The sequence below is a fragment of the Rana temporaria genome, chromosome 3 (genome assembly GCF_905171775.1).
Source record: "Rana temporaria chromosome 3, aRanTem1.1, whole genome shotgun sequence".
In the NCBI taxonomy this organism is placed as follows: domain Eukaryota; kingdom Metazoa; phylum Chordata; class Amphibia; order Anura; family Ranidae; genus Rana; species Rana temporaria.
The window spans coordinates 185,742,317-185,754,686 of record NC_053491.1 but is presented as its reverse complement, the minus strand read 5'-3'; the positions used below and the strand labels follow the sequence as shown (position 1 = coordinate 185,754,686).

General features: G+C 45.0%; 1 protein-coding gene across 2 annotated transcripts in view; it reads right to left on the bottom strand.

Annotated features, from left to right (window-relative positions):
• Window positions 1-10,147, bottom strand: part of OSBPL8 (oxysterol binding protein like 8) — a 356,358-nt gene extending 346,211 nt beyond the window's left edge. Inside the window, exon 1 of one of the 2 annotated variants that reach the window (XM_040343960.1) lies at window positions 10,034-10,147. The gene's annotated coding sequence lies outside the window, so the exon portion shown is untranslated. The remainder of the gene's footprint in view (window positions 1-10,033) is intronic. The other variant, XM_040343961.1, reaches the window with a different exon arrangement.
• Window positions 10,148-12,370: the final 2,223 nt, after the last annotated feature.

Genomic DNA, 12,370 nt, shown 5'->3' with positions numbered 1-12,370 from the left:
ACAGAAATCCCCAGTGTGAACCGAGTTAAAATGCTTGTAAAATCCTATAATCTACTCTATTACAGTAGTATATAATGTATAACGTGTGTGCTTCTGTAATAAAATTGTGCCAAATACTTTTATTATAGTTTTGCTTTGTGCTTCTGCGACCCGCCGGAGCTCTCTTCCCTTCATTTATATTACAGAAACACAATGTACAATATATACTACTGTAATAAATTATAGGATTTTACAAGCATTTTAAACTAGGGCTTATTTTTGGGGTAGGGCTTATATTGCAGCCCTCCTGAAAAATAGCACTAGGTCTTATTTTCGGGGGAAGGTCTTATTTTCGGGGAAACACAGTAGCAGTCTTAGAACTTCTATGAGTGTCTAGTTAAAGCTTGTAGGAGGAGTTTTCATTCTCCCCTGATTATCCTACGAGGCTGCAAGACACCTGACCATCTGCCTGGACAGTACAGATTGGCCCTGTGCTGATCACATGCACCCTCCTAAAAGGCTCTGTACTATCAGGAGATAGATTGGGGACATTAAAAGAAGGGAAAAATAATTGATCCTTTCTTCGAACAGCCTTTTTACACAATGCACAGCGTTAACTCCTTAGGTTTCACAGTGAGTATAACAGACATGCTTTACTGCATATACAAACTGATTTTACTAGAGATGTACCGAAACATATTTGCCGAAAATTGTGTTTTCGGGTATTTTGTTAATAGAGAAAAAGGTGCCGATGAATGTGCGATTTTACCGCGATTTAACGGTGCGTTTTGCATAGATCGTGTGACTCGAAACCAGCATCCACAACACAGGTGTATGAATGATGCGTTCTAGCTACATTTTCAATGCATTTTTCTTGCACAAAAAAAAAGTGCAAAAAATAGCCGACAATTAATATTCATTAAAAATTTATGATAGTGATGGCGGGGCTCTGACCTCCCCACTGTGTCCTCCTGGCTGGCCACGATCAACAGAGTGCTCCCACTATATAGGTTGACGTACGAGAGCAGGAATTGTCCAGCAAAATTTGAAAAAATCTGGTCAAAATGGATTGACTCATCTGGTGACTCCTGATAATTCCCTTTATAATGCGTCCTGATCACTGAGGTGCTGTGGGCGGCTGGGGTTTCCCTTCCCCCCCCCCTTTTTTTTCCCCCTTTCTTCCCTCCCCTCCCGCCTTCCATCATGTGGTTTTCCCCCCTCCCTCCCCCCCCCGTTGGGGGGGGGGGGGCCGTGACGGTGCGGGAATGACGACCGAGTGACGCCCTTGTGGTGTCCGCCCCTTGACTGGCGATTTTCTTGTCCGTATTGTGTGTCCCATTGTAGGTATTGCTGACCTAACACCCCACCAGGACTGTGCTATGTCTATGCTGTTTAAGTATGATTCTATGCATTAGTTTTGTCATCTTTGCACTGTCATTATTGTGTGTATGTTGTTGTCGTCTGTCTTCAAAAACTAAAAAACTTTTACTGTAAAAAAAAAAAAAAAAATTTATGATAGTAAAAAGACAAATACACATACGAAAATGTGTAAATAAATATAAAATATAAAATATAAAATAATATATATATATATTATATATATATATATATATATATATATATATATATATATATATATATATATATATATATATATATATTTTTTTAGAAATGCATCCTGAATTTTTGGTTTCGGCACCAAAATTTCAATTGGATTGTGCCTCTAGATTTTACAGTTGCGGATTTAGTAACACTTTATTTCTAAGACATACCTGTAGGTCTTAAGCAGCCTCTCCCCAGTGCGTCTGCAAATCATCTAGAGAAGACCCCCGACACTCCATCAGAGCAATGTACGACAGAGGCAGAGAGCGGCGTTATTGAACGAGCTAGAGTACTTGTTCTTGCTCTTATGGGGACAAACGGACACTAGCACAGGCGTCTATAGTTTATTCATAGACCCAGGAGAAGTAGGATACAGATGAATGTCTAAGAACCACCACCAGGGTAATTACATCAAAGCAACAGCATGACAGCCAGACAACCAATTAAATGGAAGCCCACATATTTCTCTTATGACGGACAAAAGTAATATGGGACAGTCATTCCTCTGCTAAGATTAGTCTATTCACCAATATTCCAATAAGCAGCACTAGTCAGGCTGATGGGCATAGTGCTTTGCCAGGAGATATGTACATTAACATACGAAGCGACATTATGAATTAGTCATTCCGTCTACATAAAGAAAAGCAATCAGAGATAAAAATATTTAAAAGGCTGAGTATAGGAGACCCTTTATAATAAAAAAAGTGCTAAGAGCAGAAAGTTTGGAGGTAAAGTGGTACCCTTTATTGGCTAAACGCAAGTTATTAACCCTTTCACTCTGCCCAATTATTTATTTATTTATTTTTGCACACAATGCAAGTTTTATGCCTAATAATCAGTTTAAAGTGGTGGCAAAAGTAAAACGTTCATTACCTTAAAGTGGAGATGCACTCACCCCCAGCAAAATATTAATACTGCAGCTGACTTTAGATATTAGGACACTTACCAGTCCAGGAATCCAGCAATGTCGGCACCCCAGCTGATGTTTCCATTGGCTCTCGGGTGCCGACGCCACCATTCGTGGCACGGGAAACCGACAGTGAAGCTGACCAGTTCTTTACTGCGCATGAACGAAGCACTTTCTGAATGGTCCGGCAGTGGGAAAAGGAGGAGGGGGCGGAACTTTCGAGTGACTCTCCATCCTCATTGGTGGAGACAGCAGTGCAGTGCAATTGGCTCCCACCGCTCTCAAAGTCAGTAAGCCAATGAACAAAAAGGAGGTGGGGCCAAACTACAGCTCCGTATTTGAGTGGACACATGGCTCGGGTATCCCCATAGCAAACTACTTGCTGTGGGGGCACATAGCAGAAGGAACGCCGGCGAGGGACCCAAGAAGAGAAGGATCTGGGCTGCTCTGTGCAAAACCATTACACAGAGCAGGCAAGTCTAACATGTTTGTTATTTTCAATAGTTGCAGCCACAACCTGTACAAAGCAATGACAGACTGACAGCAGAAAAAGCTGTCTGGAGGTGTTCATCATATTCATTCCAGGTGTGAGAACATCTGAACACCACGGGATGCAAACTACTTGTGTCCAGGGGCAATTACAAAGTATATGTAAACTTTCACCTTGTAAAAGAACCCAATATGAAACAGAAATGAAAAACACACACACACACACACACACACACACTATAAAAAAAAATGTTTCCAGTGATTGCCTCAGTTCTCAGATGCATAAAAGCTGAAAATGAGAACCAGCAGAACATTGATCTTCCCAGTGAATAGCTGTGTAAGAGAACTGTGTCAGGACAAGTCTGGCCATTGGGAGATCAGGCTGAGTTCCCAGTACAGTAAGAAAACTGACCATGCTGAGTTCTCATGCTTAGTGTGGTCAAACAACACAAAAAGAACAGAATACACTCTAAAGAAGTTAGCTGATGGCAGACGAAATCGGTCAGCGTGATGTCACCACGCAACTCTGATGACTAGAGGTCGAACGATATGGGGTTTTCTCTGGCCAATGCCGATATTTAGAAATCGGGGCGGCCGATACATGAGGCCAATGGTACTAATTGGAGGGAGAGGGAGAAAATTCAGCATCATGTCGGAGGTGGGCGGGACCCAGCAGCTATCCAGCCAATGATTGGGCTGTTTAAGAAAGGGGTGGAGACACACATACACGTAGCAGCCAACCCAGATCCCATTGGCTGGTGTTAGATAGCTGGGTCCCGCCCCCGACATCCAACCTCAATTTTGACAGCTCCTCTCTCTCTCTCTCTCTCTCTCTCTCTATACAGTTTCACACACCGCAGCGCTGCGCTGCTCCTCCCTTCTCCAGACTGCTGGCAGATGTGCGTTGTTTGACAACGTTGTCATATTTTTGCATCAGTGGTCGATTTTTTGCACCAATTCTTTTTAACCATATTCAATAAAGTTGATTTATAAGTCCATGGTGTTCCTTTATAAGGTTTCTTGGTGATCTCTAATCCACATTTTTTTCCATTTCCATTTCCATGCAAGTACACGGTACAGCAGTCACATATGGGAAATATGAAGTGTTTGTTTACATATACTTTAAAATACAAGTAAATTGCAATTAAATGCAAGAACCTGCTGACAGCTACAGCCACTGTCAGCCTGTCATTAATTTATATAGGCTAAAATTGGCCATACATTATACAATTTTCCTTTAGATTTACTAAAACCTAATGAGGTAGAGCTGCACGATTCTGGATAAAATGAGATGGGCTAGCTTTACCGTGCTTTAGGAAATACTACTGGGCGGCAGTGCTGGTCACTGTTCGCTGGTGGTTCAAGCAGACCAGATCCAATCCCGCGGTAAACCTTGAAGCTGCCATTATGGGCTCCTACTCTGCTTTTACCAATTTAGTTTACTGAGGAACTAAAGGTGCCCGGCAGATAACTCTTCCAATGCGTACTATGGTCCAGGTTTGGGAGAAAGTCACTGCGGCGGTAAAGGAAGCAACACAAACAGAACAGGATACTTTCTCACACAAGTACATGGTACAGCAGGGACATATCAGGAATATAAAGTGTTGGGGTGACAAAAGCTTTAAGTGGCTACAACTATATGCATTCACCTGTGAACCCAGCCACAGAAATACTCCAGCTTCTTGTCACAGCTGTGAGTCAAAGCCTGTGTGAATGAGGCCTTAATGTTTATACCTCCCAAATCACTTCTGCAGTTTGAAAAGTTACCGTATATACTCGAGTATAAGGCAACCCCAATATAAGCCGAGGCATCTAATTTTACCACAAAAAACTGGGAAAACGTATGGACTCGAGTATAAGCCTAAGGTGTCCATCTGCATGCCTCACTGTGTAACTGACTAGACTGACGTTTAACATGGGAGTCTATGGAAAGGGTGCTCGGCTTTGAAAAAAATAAATAAAAATCGGTGCTCCCCAGCCGTAGGTCCCCCAGACAACACACTTTGCACACTTGTAGACGACCAGCCAGTACCAGGTCCCCAAAAGAGAGAAATTACAGTTTAAAATCTAAGTCTATGGAAGGGGTGCCTGGGTTTAAAAAATTGGTACTCCCTGGCCGTAGGTCCCTTAGACAAAAAAACTTTTGCACACTTGTACAGGAAGAGTGGGGCTACATGTGTGCCAAGTTTGGGTGACTCGAGTATAAGCCGAGAAGGGCATTTTAAGAACACAAATAATTTGCTGAAAAACTCAGCTTATACTCGAGTATATACGGTAAATGTGACAAGGTGAGTGGTGCCTAGGAGATAGGGATCAGTTTAAAAGTGTTAATGGGGCAATTTACTTAAAGATAAGAAGTCAAGAAATAATCGTCACTATCAAGAGGAACTTCACCCTACCTAGGTTTAAAGTGGCAGTAAACTCTGTACTACCACTTTCACTTATAGGTAAGCCTATAATAAGGCTTACCTGTTAGTATAAAGAATATCTCCTAACCCTGTACAGTTTAAGAGATATTCCCCTCGCAATGCGCCGCTGACTGCATCGGCGCATGCGCAGCGGGGATCTTCGGCTAAAGGCCCGGCAGCAGCCAGACAGAAGTCTCCAGCGCGCATGCATGGGAGTGACGTCATCGCCGCTCCAGCCAATCACAGCGCTGGAGCGGCGATACCCGGAAGGCACGCTGAGGCAAGATGACATCTCCCTCGGCGTGGACCAGGTAAGTTCCCCTAACCTCGTTCCAAGTTAAGTATTTCATTATGGATTTTGCTTTACAGGTATGGGGGTGCAGGTCTCTACCCAGTCCCTAATACTTGGAGACCAGTGACATTTTTGTGCATGCACAGAATCTCACGAAAAGTATAAGCCCCTTACTAAAACGGCCTCCTTGGATGTGTGACTTAGACATCAGAGGAGGCAGTGGGGGAGTTGCTACCATATCCTCACCTAAACGAGGAATCAGGAAATGGAGGTCCACAAAAAAATAAAAAAAGGGGAGGAAGAAGAAATGCTTCATAACCACTTGACCACAAGAAGATTTACCCCCCTTCATGACCAGGCCATTTGTTTGCTATACGGCACTGCGTTATTGTACTGACAATTGCGCGGTCGTGCATCTGCTCCAGCCACCGTCTCTCTCCTCATTAACTCCCGCTGCTGTCAATCAAATCCGGTGATGCGGGGTCGAGTCCCTCTGTCTGCGTCAATGGATGCAGCAGCAGGGCTTGGGAGCGAGCCTGCACAGGTGCCCCCAGGGTAATCGGCTTTCTGTGGGGGCAACCAATGAAAAGGAGGGGCCTGGAGCATCGTCAGGAGACCCCAGAAGGAGAGGATTGGGGGTGCTCTGTGAAAAACAATTGCACAGAGCAGGTAAGTACAGGCATGTTTGTTATTCAAAAAAAGAAGAAAAAAAGAAAGGGGGGGGGGGATAAGAGGTGCCTTGCTATTCTATGCTATGGGGTCTGTGTCTTTCTATTTCGTGCAAGAGTGACTCCATAGGATGCTACAGAGAATGGAGCCACCCTGAAATCGGAACCCTCGGGCATTGAGTAATACTAAACCCTCCGTTTTTTAAGCACTTTCAACATCCGATTTAGTCACTAACCTGTATCTTTTAATCCTTGCCCATGTTACAGTTTATACTGGCGTTATGATCAATGCCCGAGGGTTCCGATTTCAGGGTGGCTCCATTCTCTGTAGCACCCTTTGGAGTCACTCTTGCAAGAAATAGAAAGACACAGACCCCATAGCATAGAATAGCAAGGCACCTCCTATCCCCTCTCTCCTCCAAACTTACAGACCGGCTGGCTGTAGACTGCGCTGTCCACTGTTAACTCTTTCCTTTGAAGACAGGAATTTCAGGGAAGGAGCACTAAAGAGAAGGTGTCACCAGCACTGTAAACTGCAAGTGCTGGGGTGAACATTTTAATAAATGATTTACCGAGCTTTGTTTATGATAGTACTCTGTGTGTAAAACTATAAACAGCTGAAGGTTTACTATAACGGAAGTGGTTGTAAGGCATTCTCTGCAATAAGGTAAAAAAAAAAAAAAAACGTTTCTGTGCAGCTCTCCACCCAATATACTTACCCGATGCCTATCTTATTGTGCCACTGCTCTCTCACCTCACTGGATCCAGGGAGAGCAGTGGGAGCTCCTGCTGCTGTCAATCAAATCCAGTGATGACGGAGCAGGGGCGGGGCCATGCTGCACTGTGTGTTTTAATAGACACACACACAGTGTAGCTCGGGACCAAATCTGCATGTGTGCCCCCACAGGAAGCAGCTTTCTATGGTGGTACACAATGAAGAGGAGGGGCGCTGGCGGAGGGACCCCAAAACAGGAGGATCGAGGCTGCTCTGTGCAAAACCATTCAGGTCAATATGAACACGTTTATTTCTTTTTTTAAAAAACCTACACAATCACTTTAAAATGTTACATGCCTGTTAGAATACTGACCCGTGTATACATCAGGTACAATCATTGTGCCCAACATGACTTCCTATTATAACACATGATGTATTAACACTAAAAATTCCTAAATGTATAATAATAATAATACACCTGTTCTTTCTAGTAGCTTCAGCTAACCCAGGGTTCGACAAATCCCAGGTGACTACAAATGGCATCCTGGCACCTGGGCTTTTGTCAGGCCATTCACTGTTGCAGGAATGCACAATTTCTATGGCTGGACATGCAGTTCTGAGCAGGTTGTTTTTTTTTTTTTTTTTTTTTTTTATACACTCGGACCTGAAACGGTGAATGGGCACGCACCGGACCTCCTGCTGCGAACCGCTCCGCACACAGTGTGAACCCAGCCTTAAAGGAGTTGTAAAGTCTTATGGTTTTTCACCTGGGTAAAAAAAAAAAAAAAAAAAAACACTTTTGCTACCGCTGCCCCCAGAGTCCCCCCCCCCTTTTTTTCTTACCTGAACCCATCCGTCCCAGCGATATGCACGAGCTGCTGTCTCTGTCCTCATTGGATAGATTGATAGTAGCAGGAGCTATTGAGCTGTTAGTCAAATCCAGTGACACAAAAGCAGGGGGCAGGAGCCGGAGTCCTGCTGTCTGTGTCAGTAGATGCAGCAGCGGGACTCGGGAGCACGTCCGCACAGGTGCCCCCAGGGTAAGCGGCTTCCCAGGTGCCCCCAGGGTAAGCGGCTCCCCAGGTGCCCCCAGGGTAAGCGGCTCCCCAGGTGCCCCCAGGGTAAGCGGCTCCCCAGGTGCCCCCAGGGTAAGCGGCTCCCCAGGTGCCCCCAGGGTAAGCGGCTCCCCAGGTGCCCCCAGGGTAAGAGGAGGATCGGTGCCGCTCTATGAAAAACATTTGCACAGAGCAGGTCAATATAACATGTTTGTTATTTCTATTTTTAAAAAATGCAAACCTTTACAACCACTATAAAGCGATTGTAAACCCTTACAACACACTTTTTGCTACAGGTAAGCCTATAATAAGGGTTACCTGTAGCTACTCTGGATATCTCCTAAACCTAAACTGTTTAGGAGATATCCCCTGTATTTGCATGTTCAGTGCCGGTGCTTTCAGCGAATGTTGCCGTTACCGATGGCTTCCACGTGCATGCACGTGACGTCATCGCGTCTCCGGCCAATCACAGCCACGATACCCGGAAGTAACTCCGGGACAACATGTCGCCGGCCATGTCGGGCATCGATCCCAGGTGAGCATTACATAGTGAGCTAGTATGCTGTGCGTACTAGCTCATTATGCCTTTGTCTAGCAGGAGTTATTTTTTTTTATTTTTTTTCAAAAAGTGGGTTTACAACCACTTTAAGCCTGGGTTCACACTGCTGCGATCTCAGAGATTGCATGCGATTCAGACCCGCACCGCAGGTGGTGATCACATGCGATCACTGAGTAAGGATGAGCTCTGGCGTGTTCGCATAGAACACGTGCAGAGCCCGCCAGGAAGTGTGCACGGCGCTGTGCTAATAACAGCCAGGGAGACATTTCAGGATCCCTGCAGCCGAGCATCGGGACAATGTCTCCCTGGCTGTGATTAGCACAGCGCCGTGCTCACTTCCTGGCGGGTTCTGCACGTGTTCTATGCGAACACGCCAGAGCTCATCCTTATCACTGAGCAATGCAAGTTCAGCCACACAGTTGTATAGCTGAACTTGCATTTGATTCGCACATAAAATAGTGCAGGGACTTGTTTTTTTTTCCCCCCCAGAATCGGATCGCATGGGAGTTCTCACCTATGCGATTTGGTCCCTATGCAAGTTCGCACTGTGATCGGTGAACAAAACTGGGGGCGTCATTAACTTTGTTAATGACACTCGCAGCCCTGTAATGGCGCTGGTTCCCGCATCGCATCAGTGTGAACCCAGGGTAAGAGAACCTGTCACCTAAAATTATTTAATTGTAAAAAGTAAAGTTACACCCAAGTACATAACCCCCCTCACCATATACAGACGTACAAATGAAAATGTTGGGGCACCTATGAAATAAAACGTCAATTGCGATACACATGTTACAGATCACCACGCAAGCGCACAAACTGGCTTTTAACTTTGTTAGCTGGCTCCTAGAGGCAAAGGAAATTCTTCCGCCCTGAGCCAACTAAATGATGGCACATACACTGCTGTATATTCCTATTAGGAGGAATGCATGTGAATGTGTAATCAGTGGCACGGTGATCATCTGCGGGCACCTCTCTATCCCAGGCAGACAGTATAGATTATTTAATGAGCACTTACTAATCAGACAGCCTGCAATCACAGCTAGTCCATCATCACAAGAAAGCTGCTTGCTGGATGGAGACATTTATTGCTGGATTATTACATATACAGAACACACATCACATGACTGCTCATCCACAATACCAATATAGATGAGATGGTGTGTAGTATACAGTGTAGCCTCTCCTGTCAGTGATGTAAACAAAGCAGTGACAGCTCTGATAGGAGCCCAGATGGATGACAGCCCTATACGATGTACAGGATGTGGAGGACAGCCATGTGATGGTATTAGGAGTCTCACGGTGATGGCTCTTCCCCGATCACACCGTACAGCTCACATTCTATCAGAGGCGCTCTCTTACCGTGCTCCCAGCAAGGATCCTCTGCGCCGTCACACCGGAGGGTACCGGACACACAACATGAGCTCCAACCCCAACAGACACCGCTCTACTCTGCAGCGCGATGTGATAGTGTCATCGCCGCCACGCCCACCGCATCTCACCACTGCCACCTAGCGCCCACTGCGCACTGCGCACAGCAAGCCTGCCACACAGCGCCATCTGGCGATCGGAATATGTAAATGCGAGGGTTTTTACAGTAGTTTTTCCCCCCCGCAGATTGAGGAAGTACTGCTAGTTTATTTTATGCTCACGTGATTCCTACCTAGTTTTTTTAACCACTTAAGACCCGGAGAATTTTGCTGGTCACTTTTTGCGATTCGGCACTGCGTTGCTTCAACTGACAATTGCGCGTGCGTCGTGCGACGTGGCTCCCAAACACAAATAGAGCTTTCTTTTGGTGGTATTTAATCACCTCTGCAGTTTTTATTTTTTGCGCTATAAATAAAAATAGAGCGACAATTTTATATTTCAATATTTTTATTAAAGAAAAGAAGTCCAAAAAAGGACAAAAGTAGTTAGTATACATAGGCCAATATTCAAGCATCGACAATAAGGGCTCTTTCACACGGAGCGGACCGTTTCCGGGTCCGCTCTGTGTGTCCGCCAAAGCTCAGCGGGGATCCCCTGTCTCTGCTCCGCTGTCCCCGTCTGATGCAGACGGACCATCTGTCCGTCTGCATCAGTTCCGCTCCGCCGAACGGAAGAAAAATAGGGTTTCTTCCGTTCAGAAAAGCGGATCCCGACTGACGCGAACGCTAGCGGATGCTCCATCCGCTAACGGACGCGTTCCCATAGGGATTCATTACAAGTCCGTTAACGGACTTGTAATGAGCGGACGAACGGTCCGCTAGTGTGAAAGGACCCTAACAAGGGAATAAAAACAACAAAATATAAAAAATAAAAAAAAAACACCTGTATAGTCTATGAGTACTAGAGAATAATTACAAGTCCCAGGAAACTTTCAGGTAGACTTGTTGAGGATACAACATCAATCAGATAAAATCAAGAAGTAGAATATGTAGATCCGATCCAACAAAAAGCATAGAGCGACAATTTTGAGAAAAAAATCTATATTTTTTACTTTTTGCTATAATAAATATCCCCAAAAAATATCTAAAAAAAATTTTTTTTCCTCAGTTTAGGCCGATACGTATTCTTCTACTTATTTTTGGAAAAAAAAAAAAATCCCAATAAGCGTTTATTGATTTGTTTGCGCAAACGTTATAGCATTTACAAAATAGGGGATAGAATTATGCCATTTTTTATTATTATTATTTTTTTACAAGTAATGGCGGCGATCTGCGATTTTTAACGTTACTGTGACTGTATGGAGGACTCATCGGACACTTTTCACACGTTTTTGGGACCATTGTCATTTTTACAGCGATCAATGCTATAAAAATGCACTGATTACTGTGAAAATGACACTGCCAGTGAAGGGGTTAACCATTAGGTGGCGCTGAAGGGTTAAGGGATGTGTTCTAACTGTAGGGGGGGTGGGCTATGTGTGACACGACAGTGATCACAGCTTCCGATTACAGGAAGCTGTGTACCCTGTCCTGTCACTAGGAAGTCTGGGGAAATGCTTGTTTACATCAGCATTTCCCCCTTCTTCCTTACCGAGACACGATCGCGGGGGCATCGAGTCCGCGGTACCCGCGGTCGGAGTCACGGAGCTTCCGGCGGGCATGCGCGCCCACAATGCCGGCTTCCTAAAGGGGATGTACATATACGTCCTTCTGCCTGTCCGTGCCATGCTGTGGACCTATATAGTCGTGCGCTGGTCGGCAAGCAGTTAATGGTGACATAGGGAAAGATTTAGACAATACAGGTCAGCGCTGTGTGTCTCCATAGACATACACAGCACCTGGAAAGCCAAACCTCTTCTCCACAGCTTCCTTCTCATCCTCCAATAAATATTACCAAGGACAACTGGAGCCTATCGCTCTACTGGCCTCAGTGTCTCCTGTACAAGAGGGAAGTTTGGAGAACAGAGTTGATCGTTCTCAGAGCCGGTGTATTAAGGTGTTTTTTTACCTTACGGATATGAATGCATTAAGATAAACTCTTCCATATACCCAGTGAAGTGACTGGTCTCAAGCGATACATAGAGATGAAACAAATCTCCCTACATAAATGGTATCTGTTAATCTCTAATCTTCTTTTCTCTACATCCATCCATGCTGAAAAAAACAAAAAAAACATTAAAATCAATGTGTCCCGCGCTCTGCATGTAGATTAGGGGCTGGGCGCATGGATTAAGGGGGCTGCACCCCTGCACCCCTCATGGAGCGGCTA